The sequence below is a fragment of the Anoplolepis gracilipes genome, chromosome 8 (genome assembly GCF_047496725.1).
Source record: "Anoplolepis gracilipes chromosome 8, ASM4749672v1, whole genome shotgun sequence".
Classification (NCBI taxonomy): Eukaryota; Metazoa; Arthropoda; class Insecta; order Hymenoptera; family Formicidae; genus Anoplolepis; species Anoplolepis gracilipes.
In genome coordinates this window covers 9,672,088-9,685,184 of record NC_132977.1, presented here as the reverse complement: position 1 = coordinate 9,685,184, position 13,097 = coordinate 9,672,088, and the positions used below count along the sequence as shown (strand labels likewise).

At 35.1% G+C, this 13,097-nt stretch overlaps 2 protein-coding genes across 11 annotated transcripts in view; one reads left to right on the top strand and one right to left on the bottom strand.

The window, feature by feature from the left end:
• Nucleotides 1-13,097, bottom strand: part of LOC140668513 (cytochrome c oxidase assembly factor 3, mitochondrial-like) — a 136,976-nt gene that overhangs the window by 10,574 nt on the left and 113,305 nt on the right. The window lies entirely within an intron of this gene.
• The window catches only part of Fife (regulating synaptic membrane exocytosis protein fife), a 150,420-nt gene continuing 142,054 nt past the window's right edge, over nucleotides 4,732-13,097 (top strand). For 6 of the 9 annotated variants that reach the window (XR_012047184.1, XR_012047185.1, XM_072897571.1 and 3 more), the window contains exon 1: nucleotides 4,733-5,316. The gene's annotated coding sequence lies outside the window, so the exon portion shown is untranslated. The other 3 variants (XM_072897568.1, XM_072897570.1, XM_072897567.1) reach the window with 3 other exon arrangements.

Below are 13,097 nucleotides of genomic sequence, written 5' to 3'. Positions count from 1 at the left end.
AAAAAAAAAAAAAGATTAGAAAAGATTAGAATTTTTTGCGCGGAAAATGTGTATGCAAATTTATATATATATATATATATATATATATACCGTAAATTTTTTTTTTTTGTATATGTAACCTTTAAAATTTGAGGCTCTCGCCGAATGTGACATTTCGCAGCGCTTGGGTGAATTTGCATATGCGACTGAACTGAAATGGCGTTACGAGATAATATTCATATACTGATATAATTATGAAACCATGGAAGTAAAATAGTTACGAGCGCGGAGACAGTCGGAAATAATATTTGACTACAAAATTCTATTCGCTCGGATATATATTCGCTCGAAATAAACGTTGGCAGAAAGGTTGCGCTCGTGTAAAATCGACGAGATTAATTATAATTGGTGCAGTAATAAAATATAATAATTATATCTCGCACCTAAATTTTCGCGCAAATGCAAATATACTATTTCTGAAAATTTATCGCATGCATATACATGTAGGAACACACATGCAAGTTTTGTGCTTGCACGATAAAGATTAAAGGAATGTAGCAGACCGAATTTTTGATTAAATTTTTGAAAGCTCACGCACGCACACACACACACACACACACACACACACATACATAATACATATATACTTTCTCATATAATCTCATACTATTTTCATGTAGATTACCATCTAGTGCGTTAAAAATATGATGTGTAGATTATATTTTAGTAAAAAATATTTTATTACCATGTTTTCATAAGACATAAATCGCATTTTAATCTCCGTATTAGAGAATTTTCTTTTTTCAGTAACAGTTACAGGAGCTTTACTACTTTCTTTGGAAAAAAGGATAATAGATGGTTATAATCACTATTGAGAGTAAAAAATTTCCAAGAATTTAATTCGTTTCTTGTTGAATAATACGACCTTGGAAGTTGGACCAACATCGAGGTTTTTTTATTAAATCGGCGAATGAAATCGTACTTACTCTTGACCGATGAAACGAGTGTGTGCCATCGGTGGCATCGGATTAATGGAAAAAGTTTGGCGAGCGGGAAAATTGTTTCTGCCACAAGTCAGCGAAAGGAGAAATGAAACGGGAGTAGACCGAACTTTTTGTTTTTTTTTTTTTTGTTTTTTTTTTCTAATTAACCAGACGATGTGTATGAATGACTCGCGATCGTCTACAACCGCGGCATCGTGGATCGTTCGTTTGTTCGTCGGTTATTTGGAATAAAGCGTGAAATATCGAAGAAATATCGGAATATCGATGTTCCATTTTCGTTCCATGACGTATATCGCTAATTGTCTTGAGTATATTAATGCACATAGTTGGGTGTTTCTGATACAATTGTAAGATCTGCTGCATCGCGCGAGCGCGCTTCGTCCCTTCGACACAAAGCTCACAAAGCGCACCGCACATTCGAATACGAAACTGTCCCTTTATGTGTGTTTCGCGTAAGTCCCGTTGCACAAAGGATTAATTCAGAACCGTTATTGAAGGAGTTTATTGTAATTCCGTGACGCTGAAGAAAGTGTACGATACATTATATATCACGAACAATGATTAATATTCTCCGTTAATATGATATTTTTGTGGGCAAAATTGAAATGCACAAAAGAATAAAAACTATTTATTTAAGATATTTTTATATTTCATATGGAAAGACATTTGTTGTTTTTAGGAATTCTTATTTACTCGAAAGAGTTTGGAAACATTTTATAACGAAAATTATTATATATATATTTTAACTTGTATTCTTTGTAATCGGGCTAATTGGATGTAATCTTTAATTGCAAGCAGAAATATTAATTTAAGTAGAATATAAAGTGATTCTTTAGCTCGACATCTTACAAAGCAAACTTTTCAAACGATTCTTTACTCCTTTGAGATTAACAAGAGCACGTGGACGAGAAACGTAAAATATATTTCGTAAGACAAGTAAGTCGACGTGTTTGCGTTTCCACTTTAACTTTCCCAGCAAGATTCGCGGCTTGAATAATGCCAGTGCATTTCATAGCGCTTCAAAGACATTCTCGCATCGTAAGAATTTAATGATGGTGCCAGAATTCATGCAACAATCAACGGTCAAAGCGCAATACGGATTCTTTTCAGTAAGTTGCACCGAGAAATGAAAGAGGATTCCTCGACATGGCCTTGCATTCCGCTGTTGTTAATGTAAATTGTAAATTGTTAAAAACACAATTTCTCCCCAATTATTGCAACAGTAGATATCCAGAACCCGCAGAGTCAGCGGGAACTCTTTCCAGGATAAAATCCACGGAAGCAAAAGTAAAGCCGTTGTTATTTCCCGATGTTTCAAGTTTTATCCTGAGCTTTAAGTTGATATTTCGAAAATCTCGAAATATGAAAAAAGCTTCACTCGTACAGTTTCTGCTTATGTCACACGAATAAAAAGATTACCAATATTTTTTCAATATATTAAATACTCAAAATCCCAATGTTTTTAATATGATATTGAACAATGCAAATTTATTACACCAATATAATATTCATATTAATATTAATATAATATTCTATTACAATATTAAACATTAATATTAAATATTAATAATATTAAACGTTTCTCATAACATTTATCATAAACATGTTGTCTAGAATCGACATATTTATTAAAAATTATACAAATTCATGAAATTCTCCGAATTTCAATGCAAAAAGTTCAATGCAAAAAAAATTTCTTTAAAATCTGTTAAAAATCTTTTTACAGAGAAACGCGAGAGAATAAAAGCCATATATCCCCTCATTATTACGGCGAGAGAATCTAAAGTTTAGTCCTGTTATACTTTTTATTCTAGGTGGATAACGAGCATCATCGTCGGAGGTCTATTTCTATCACAAGACGTGTTTCTCCAACCTCTCTTTCTCTCTCTCTCTCTCTCACCTGAATCTCTCCACCACGGAACTTTCCGCACTGTTCGACACTGTTCGACATCCTCCTCTGTTCACCCACTTTCCACCCCCACCCCCACCCCCCTCCCGAAACCTCCTCGTGTGGCGGAACTCTCTCTCTTCTCTGACACCCCCAACCGTATAATAAGCAGAGTGTCCTGAAACACGCGCGCGGTATGTCGCCTGCGCATCGCAAAATTTCCTCACCATCCTCCTCACTCCCTTCAAGCGGTCCACATCCGACAAGAATGGAGCGGAGGGGGCTGCAGGACAATGGAGGGGCAGGGATACAGGCGAGGCACGAGCTCGACCTGAGCCTTCGCCAGGAAACTTCCTCTCCGCGCGCGCGAAATCGATCAGGTAGTAGTGACGCTGGCTGTGACGTCTCGTCAGGACTTATTCCTGCGGTCTTCAGAGGAATAATGAGAGTGTCGCGAACACACGTGGTGAATACCGAGTTTCACCTCAACTATGAATTTCTTCTTTGACGAGATTAATTATCGAAAAACAAATTTTACAAAATTTCATAACTTTAAGAAGGCTATTGAGTTTTTATAAAATTATTACACACAGTAAGCTGAAAATAATTGGAGGAAATTAAACTCATGCCAAGAAGGAGTTCTCTTTTCAATATGTCAAAGCTTGATCGATCAGCTGATTTCTTAATATACATTAATCTTTGCTCTTCAGGATACATAATTTCCCATATGACTGTTAGACGAGACGATAGATTTACGTTCGAAGAGAAATATTTATAAACTGCATTTTTTAATAAAATTATGCTATTTCGTCTCGAATCATATAACGGCGCGCGTGCGACATGTCACAATTTATCGCGAATGAAATTAAGATGCAATTCGATTTCCAGTGCTTGCGATTAAACATGTCGACGACGGAGCTATGTTGTTTGTTCACGTACGCGACGTGCATAGAGCATATTCGACAATAATATTGCATACGAGATTCAAGCGCGCCAACCAACGCAACGTTGGTGTCGAAATTTCGCGATGTGTACTTTGATTCGCTCCTTTACGTATGCATGCCACGTCTCTTTGTGTATTCACTGCATCATGGTTTACGTATCGTTTCATATTCGCGATCCTCGGATTAAGTGATAACGCAGATTTATATCCATAAGCCTATTTATTCATCCCTCAATGAACATTTGCGCATGATTAACTGCTTAAAATCGCGCAACCAGTCACGAGTACGTACGTGCCGGATTCGTTGTGACAAGTCGACTTGTATTCATATTAAACTTTGCATTAATAAATGGAAGATACAACAATTGGGAAAAAAATTAACAACTAACAATATAAGTAATAAAATTATGCAATATATATATATTTATCTTCTCTCAAGTATTTGCTACAATTTTGAGATATATGAATAGCATCACATGTAAAAATATTTTTGCGTGTGAAGAAAAAACATTTGGATATGGCAATATTAATTTTATAATGACAATCTAAATTTAAAGATACAAAGAGATTTCTTTTGCCTTTACTGTGTCTCTCTCACGTCACTTTTACCCTGTGTCAACTTCTCTCTTTTCGCATACTGATTCCCCATTCATCCAACATCATCCTCATTCACTACCGAGTCAAATCGCAACGTGTTGGGATTCTCTTTTCGAACGCGCGCGACGAGTACGCAGTAGTCGAGATCGACACACGCACCGACACGACGCACGCTCGCCCCCGATGCGACGTCTTGGTCTCGTCCTTCGTCCTGCATCGGCCGGCCGTGAGACGAGAAGGCTTCTTGCCTCTAACCCTTGGGAGTAAGGGGCGCGAGCTTGCGCTCTGAGCTGTTCGCTGAGCGAACTCTACGGCCAGGGGGATAGGGGGATGGGGAGGGGAACGTCGTCGACGAAGCGGTGTCAGGTGGGGTTGCGAGAGGTGAGCTTTTTCGGAAGAGGACGCGTTCGTTCGTTCGTTCGTTCGTTCGTTCGCTCGCTGTAGAACGCGGCTGATGCGGTAGATAGACGAGAGGCGAAGGGGAGGTTGTCGCGGTACACTGACAAGGGGGCGGGGGTTGAAGAGAGAGGAACGAGGTAGCGGTGGCGGTCCTTCGGTGGGAGAAACGGTAGACCCGGGCAGTGCAAGCCGGGCTGCCTGCCCGACGATACGGTCGCTTCGTTGGTTGGGGTGTCGCGGTGATAAATCCGGTTTTTCTTTTTCCTCCTTCGAACTCGCGTGATATCGCTCGTTCAGGGCATCGGTCTCTCCTCCCGGTCCCGCTTCCGGCGCGTGTATCCAACCGCGTTCTTATCGGGAGAAAAAAGTGGGCGCGCTGCCAGGACAATACTGGAAGAGCACGTGCATCCGTGCGAAAGGGAGCCGAAGGGTCGTACGCGCTCGAGGGGGTCGTACACGCGCCCCTTATCCCCCTCTTGGAAACTCGCGCTGGCGACAAGTAACAGGTTGGTGTTATAGCAGCGTTTCTAGAAGCGATCGATGATCGTGATCGAGCCGAACAAAGGTGCTCGTATATAAAATTTAACTGTGGATACTCTGCCTTCGGCGACCGATTTTTTTTAAATACAAATATTAATAATGTATAACAAAATATTATGCAGTGTATTAGGAACATTGGGAATTAAATAACAGCTGTTTGTGCAGGTTGCAGTGAAGATATATCTGAAAATATGTCTAAGGAAGCTATCTATGAAAGTAACGTACGTAAAGTGTTTTAAATATAAACTCTTGGTTATAAGTTTACTTTCAAACGTGTCAATTGATTATAAATCGTGATAAATTCATATATGTTTGATCACAGATCCGCCATATGGATTCCAGATTGTATATAGTTTGTATTAAAATGGCGAGGCATATAATACGTTTGGTGATCGATATTCAGGTGTGAAGTCATTATGTGACTTACAGTCGAATAGCAGTAGTGTAAGGTTGTTCAGATTGGATTAAACCCCAAAAAAATAGAAGATTGCGAAGATTGCTCAAGAATGGTGATCGGAAAATGTCAATTGCAAACAGTTACATTTGCAATTAAAGAGAGTTTTTTCTCAATTTATAATATATTTTAAAAGGAGAAAATAATATTTAAGTCTCTTATATAGTACATATAATTATAATGAACACATAAATCTTGCACATTATTATGAAAATTACATAATTTATAGGAATTTATCCTTATTCTTAATTCATAAAAATTCTTTTAACCAATTGAAAAGATTTTAAAAAATGAAGAAATCCGTCCCATTGCTTTCCCTGCAACACATTCATCATTTACAAAAGAACGAATATGAATTTAATACGGTTTGAAAAGATTATCAATCGCAAAGATTTTTAGTCAATCTTTAAGTCTCGCGACAAATCGCCAATCGAGAAATCAAGTTGACAGTAGTAAATCACGGTTGTACATACGATAGCGACCGATCGTTGTAAAGTGTATAGCCTGCAATTGTCTGATGAGACGATTAACGAGGCGATAGATGATGAGCGACGGATAATGCACAGCGGTTTCCGCGGTGGATCTCGTGCCGCCAGTTTGATATAACTTGGCGAGTTTCGTGCACCAAGTAACAGGTTGCCTCGGCTGTTAGATTAGAACGGAGATTTGTTTCGCGTCAGTTTCTAGTCAGTCTCGACCAGGCGCGAGTACACGATCGTAATTAAGTTACACGCGTAGCGGGCGAGAAACGGGATTGAGCTCAGAGAGTTCGACATTAGTTAGGTCCTTCCCATCCGCGTATTTTGCGCCCTTCTTAATGCGATCGAATTCGTCCAATGTCAGCCGTTAATTTGCCTGTAATTTAGAAGTTTCTAAAGTGCATCTGAGAGTAACAGGTTGGGGCGAAATCGTCACGTTGAGTCTGTAGTATAGTTGGAATATTTCACAACTAACGACAAGCGTTTGTGCATAAATGCATCTCTTTTTTAAACGTAATTCGAAAATTAATTCTATTTTTGCATTAAATAACACATAAATTCATTGCATAATATGACAAATGTAAATTGATAAATAATTCTGTCATTCAGATATACACGTTCGATTATAATTAGTTTGTTATTATCGAAAATAAAGGGAGACTTTATGTTCTCGCTATATCTATTGTATATTTGAAAAAGAATGATTATAATAATTATTTTAAATATCTCATACACGTACAAAATATAAAATCAATACTTTAATATCGGAACAAGATATTTTTATATTCGTTGTATATATAATTATATTTGTAATTCTCTTTCGAGACACACATGATATTATGCTATTATAGAGAAATAATTTAATTTAAAACATGAAAATAAAAAATAAAAAATCTATTTTTAACACGCAAAAAAGAGAGAGATTCCTAAAGATTGTATAAGGGAAACTTTCTTACAATGTTTTACTATGACGCTTCTTCTGTCCCTATTGTGACGATATAAGAAGTGGAAGTTTTTTATGTAATCTTGCAAACTTACAGCGTGAACATGTACGTGAGATATTATATAAAAATGGCGGTATATAATTTTAATCCGTTGCCTTGTTCGTTTAAATCTTCCTCGATCCTGAAATAACGACTTTGCGCCCTCAACCCTCTCGATCGCTTGTTTTCCGAGAATCTTTCAGCAAATGAAACGGATTTAGTAGTAAAAGGGAATACGTCGATAACGCAATATCATTTCCGATAGATTCTTGTGACGAAGTAATACGCTGACTTGCATCTTTCAGATATCTTACTCGTAGAATGATATTCGAGAAGTTTGTCGTTCAAAAATTTTTCTATGACTATAGAGAACTATCGAAACAATTTAGTTGAAAAGAAATTCAGTAGATGAAATGAATAATTGATATTATGATATCACAAACGTACGCAAGATTTTATTAACACGCAATTTTCGTCAGTCCAAAAAATAACGTTTCCACAGTTTAATTAAAATGTCAGCCACCGCATAAATCAACCGGCCGTGTGAAAATGATCGTCGGTGAAAAAAAAGAAAAAAAAAAGAAGAAAGAAAAATCAGTCAAACCACGTTGATTGTTGAATAATGGTTGGCGTCAATGTTTGCGGTAAAAACCAGAGCTTTTTTCATCACACGCTTAATAACTTCGTGTATCTTTCTCCGCAATTTAAAATTTCATATTTGTTCATTCGTAAAAATAATATACCTAACGCTAATCAATCTATATAAAATAAAACTATTAATTTCTAGATAAGAGTTATTGGATACTATATTTTGACAAAATGATATTTAATGAGATTGTCAATCATTACATTTACTTCTACACACCTCTAATCTCGAACAAAATTAATTAAAACACTGCTCGACTAAACTAAACTGTTAAAGTTGCATTATCGGATTTTTGGAGCAACCGTTTTGTTATTAATAAGTCAATAGCGAACTTTAATAAGTCACGTTACCGTAGTCGCCGTTTTACAGCCATCGAAAACCAATAAATTTGACATGACGCAAAGCACAGCCGTTGGCAAGATGCCAACAAAGCGCGAGTGCACGTTTATTCTCACAAAGATAATGTTTCCGCAGCATCTTTTCTCATCTTGCAAATTGGCGATTCCGGCAATCGAGATTCAACCATGCTCTCGTTATTTTCGTGCCTCTCAGGAGTTGCAACTTTACTTTACGCGGATCTTACCGAACTAGAATTCCCCATTGACCCAAAAAGCAAGCCCGAGAATCGCGTTTCGCTTGTCAACGCGAGTATGAAAGATCGTTGAAATATTTTCCACTTCACTTCCCTGATTCGCATCGGCTTTATTGTTACTCAAAGTGAAACAAAGAGTAGATATACGTTTTATTCGGGGAAAAACGCGAGCTTTCTTATTTACAATCGTCATATCAAATACGATAGAAACTCTTTTAAATCGTGGTGAGTTTTATTTCGTGGTGAAAATATCGAAAATTCTTTGAGATTTTTTCCAGTGATTGCGAAAATTGAATCTATTTGCACGATTATGTTGACACTTAAAAATATTATTTTACTCGCGCGGAAAGATTTTTAAATAATGAGACAAATTGCAAAGTGTTAATTTTAAATGTTTCATGTCGTTGCGTTTGTATTTAAAAAAAATTTTTTAATTATAAGCTTGTTTCATTCTAACTCTTCAATGTATAGAAGTACGTATTAACAATTAACTATAGGATTCATGCATATAACAATATGAGGTATGAACAAAAGAAGAAGTTGAATGAGCAAACTGTGCAGGTTTGAAGTATCTGTCAAGAAGTAAATATCTCACTATACATTTAATTTAATTCGTAGTTCCATATGTACATACTTGTGATACGTTGAAATTTTGACGAGTAATCCTCAAAGGTATCTTTCCCTGCATGTAAGGACTCTCTGTTTAACTGCGAATTGTTGAAAGAGCAAGTGGCCGTGCAAATTGCGCGAACTTTGTGGGAAACACATGTACTACTGTTTATATTCTCTCGCTTAAGATGATCGCAAGTGGTTAGCAAATAGTGTGTTTGTGTTTGCCTGTTAATCAAAAGACGTCAAAGTTAGCTATCTCTAACATATAGTTTTAATTTAGATAGTTTTATCATTGCATATAATTAAAAAACTTCGAAATAATAATTTTCGAAAGAGCAGAATAATATTCCTAAATAATTATAAACGTGAAACGTATGATATACATTTTGAATTACAATGTTCAAAATGCGAAACGTATGTTATCGATTATTGTTCGCTTTTTTAACTCCTGTTCTCCTGTTTATAAAATAATAATCAATCTTGAAGAAACTGAACGACTCGCAAACGACTCAGTGATCGAGACACCTTGAAAGTTGTACCGCAAATGATGATACCGTTCGAATATATCTCCAAAGAGAGCAGAAAGAATAGTGCGATTTACACGAAAGGAGGTTGGTCAAACGGCAAACAACGTAGAAAATCTCATCTCTAAAGATACTTTTGCGTCTTTAAGCTTTTCTACGAGGAAGAAGGTCACGGTTAGTGTCATTCTCCGAAATTCAATCACTTTCCATGCAAATACATTTCTTGTTGAGAAAAGATTGTTTCAAACAAATTCGAACTTTCACTTGCGTTTAGCTTGCTGTATGACTTGTATAATTGAAAGAATATCTCAATTTTGTAAGCTTGAAAAATTGAAAGAAGGTGTTAAATCCTGATTTATATTCGTCATTAAGATTTTTAAATCATACATTTTGTTCATGTATTTTAATTAAATATTTTATGGCTATCTTAATATAATTGAAAAATATAGATATTTTTAACATTTATTTAGACGCGTTGTATTTTTAGATATTTGAAATATTTCGAAATGTAGATGAATTCGTTCTGGAATTTATAAATCGTGAAAGCTTTTGAGGAATTTTCTCGATTTAATATATAAAAGATAGAATGGAAGGATAAATGAAATAGCTAAACATTTAAAGGAAACTCCTACTGTAAAATATGATTTTTATACATAAATTTTCAACGTCACGTAAATATATTACTGATAATCTCTACATTTGGTTTTACATTTATTTTACGAAAATAATAAAAACAGTAAGATCGATAAGAAAATTTATTCCAGGCACGAATTCCAATCGCAACTAGCATAACTGCCTAGAGCACTAGTCGAACAAACATACGTTTCATGTATACGCTATAAATCAAATTACAATAAGAGGTATTCCAAATATATGTTGCACGGACTGTAAACTACTACACATCGCAAAATTCGATAGATTTGGCAATGAAGTAAATTCCTTCTTCGAGCATATATATATATATATATATATATATGTATAGTTATAGGAGAAACTAAACTGTATCAAATCAGTTGGCGTACGCGAAGTACTGAAAGATGTGAGTAACGGGATTTATTAAAGACCCTCTCTCTCCCAGAGTTTCGACAACGTAAATTAATTTGATTTTCTTCAATGTCAAAAGCCGCCGACGACCGCTTTCGGAATTCGCATTCAATTTTGTCGTTTGTTCGTTTCTCTGCCGACGAATGTTCGTAGCATGTTGGCATGTCAAGGGATGGTAACATTCGGCAGTGTCTACACATTCAGCGCCACTACTCTTTCTATATATTACCCTTTCTTTCCTCTCGAGACCTCGTAATCAATTCAAAAAAAAAAAAAAAAAAAAAAAAAACATTGTCTCGCGCAATTTCTCTGAGAGCATCACGGAGAAGAAACGAGAGGTGCGTTCGTGTTGCTTCGTCTTCATCCTTAATAAACCACATTCCAGTCCTTGTACCCTTTTGTTCTACCATCGCTTCGTCTTTTGTGGCGAATGAGAATATGAAAAATTCAGCAAACATTCTCCGTCATTCGCTTCTCAGATCTTTATAAGATGGTGATGATGATGATGATGATGATGATGATGATGATGGTACGTTGCGCATAGTTATCGTTAGCCTTTCGAGAGAGATATCAATTTTGATTGCGTGTGGGAGTTAATTAATGTGACTAGGGATAACAAGGAATTTCACCTGTAATAAAGCTGTAGTAATAAAGTTTCTGCCATATGACTTCCAGTGGTTGTGAACGAAGAACATGGAGAGAATAATGAGGACGACTATGATATTTTTTTTTAATTATGACATGTAAAATTTTTTACGTTTTGATACGAGATATGAATTTTTACTTTTCTATAAGAAAAATTTATGTTTTACCGTGGAATAATCAATTAAGAAAATATATATATATATATTTGAATTTTAATCGAGATAAGATTACGAAATTACGTCAAAAAAAGTTGATAAATACGAGAAAAGAAAATCGATTAAAAATGTTAATTGTAGATTATTTTAACGTGCATACATATATTTAATTAGTAAACACATATTTAATTTATTCAAAAAACAATTTACAAAACTAATTAAATTAATTGTCCATAATTGTATTTTTTTTAAATTTCTAGCATCAGATATATATAAGACACAGATTTGTGTTTCATATCTTAAAAGTTTATGCACACCGGGATGAAGATAGAAATATATGTATCGATTTGCATGCCTGTTCTCTGAACGTGCTCCGACGATTATCCTACAAAGGAAGTATGTCAACTGCACGTCTCGAAATTCTCTTTTTATCGTATGTCATCGAGCACCAGCTCACGCTCGAATTGTGCGGTTTTATTCGTGCATAAAACCGGATAGGGTACCATGTGTAACGTCACTACAATGTAAACGCAGTCAAAGAGTCGCTTCGAAAATTTTATACGCGATCTCGTTTGCGAAACTACCTCGTAACTCACTATGCGAAAATTATACGCACTCATTAATTCTCTTGTTCATCCTACAGGAATCTTTTAGAGATCATTACGTTCATTTGTCATCTTCATTATTTTCGTTCGTAAAAAAAAAAAAGAAAAAAAAATATATAGGTGTATATATATATATATACACACCCATTATAAAATTTACAATAAAAAATATAAATTCTTATTTTAATTATTTTGAAAAGCGAACGTATATATTCTGGAGAGAAAACATTAATTTCACAAGAGCTCCGATAATAGCAAGAGCTCCAAAGACCGAAGATAGATTTCTGTACCAATCAAGTTTTTGTCGCATTCTATTGGTAACAATCGGCGCAATCGTGATTTCGTAATTGGTTTATATCCGCTTTAATACTAGAAAATGCTACTGGAAAAACGAGATATCGGCTTTGCATGGTATGAACTTTGAAGAAAAAAAAAAAAGAAAAAAAAGGTGGATGATCCTCTATTATAGCAGAAAATACTTGGCAAATGCAAAGTCGATCGATTTTTGTAACGTTGTTTGTCACGCGTTTGCGTTTCGCACGACGCGACGTAATTGCATTGTATTACGCATGCTTTGATATCCTCTACTAATGAAAATTAATAAATAATAAATGTTTGATGTATGAGTAACTGTAATAGTATCTGGTGAAATATTACGTATGATCAATGATGAATGATTACAATATGATTACACTGCAAAAGCTTAGTCATAATAATGACTTGATATTAAAACAAAGTCATTTCTCTTTTTCTCTCTTTCTCTTTTTATTTAAAATATAATTGAAATATATTTAAAAATTTTTTTGTAAAGTAGCAATATTTTTTTTTAAACTTGTTTTTGAAACGTTACGAGATTTGCAAGTGTAATATATTTTATGCATAAATACTTTTACTATTATATAATTACAGTCTTTAATTATAATTAAATTCCATAATTTTTTTTCATGCAAAAAATATATAAAAATATAGAAATTACCTAGTTTAAAAATTTATAAGAATTAATGTTAA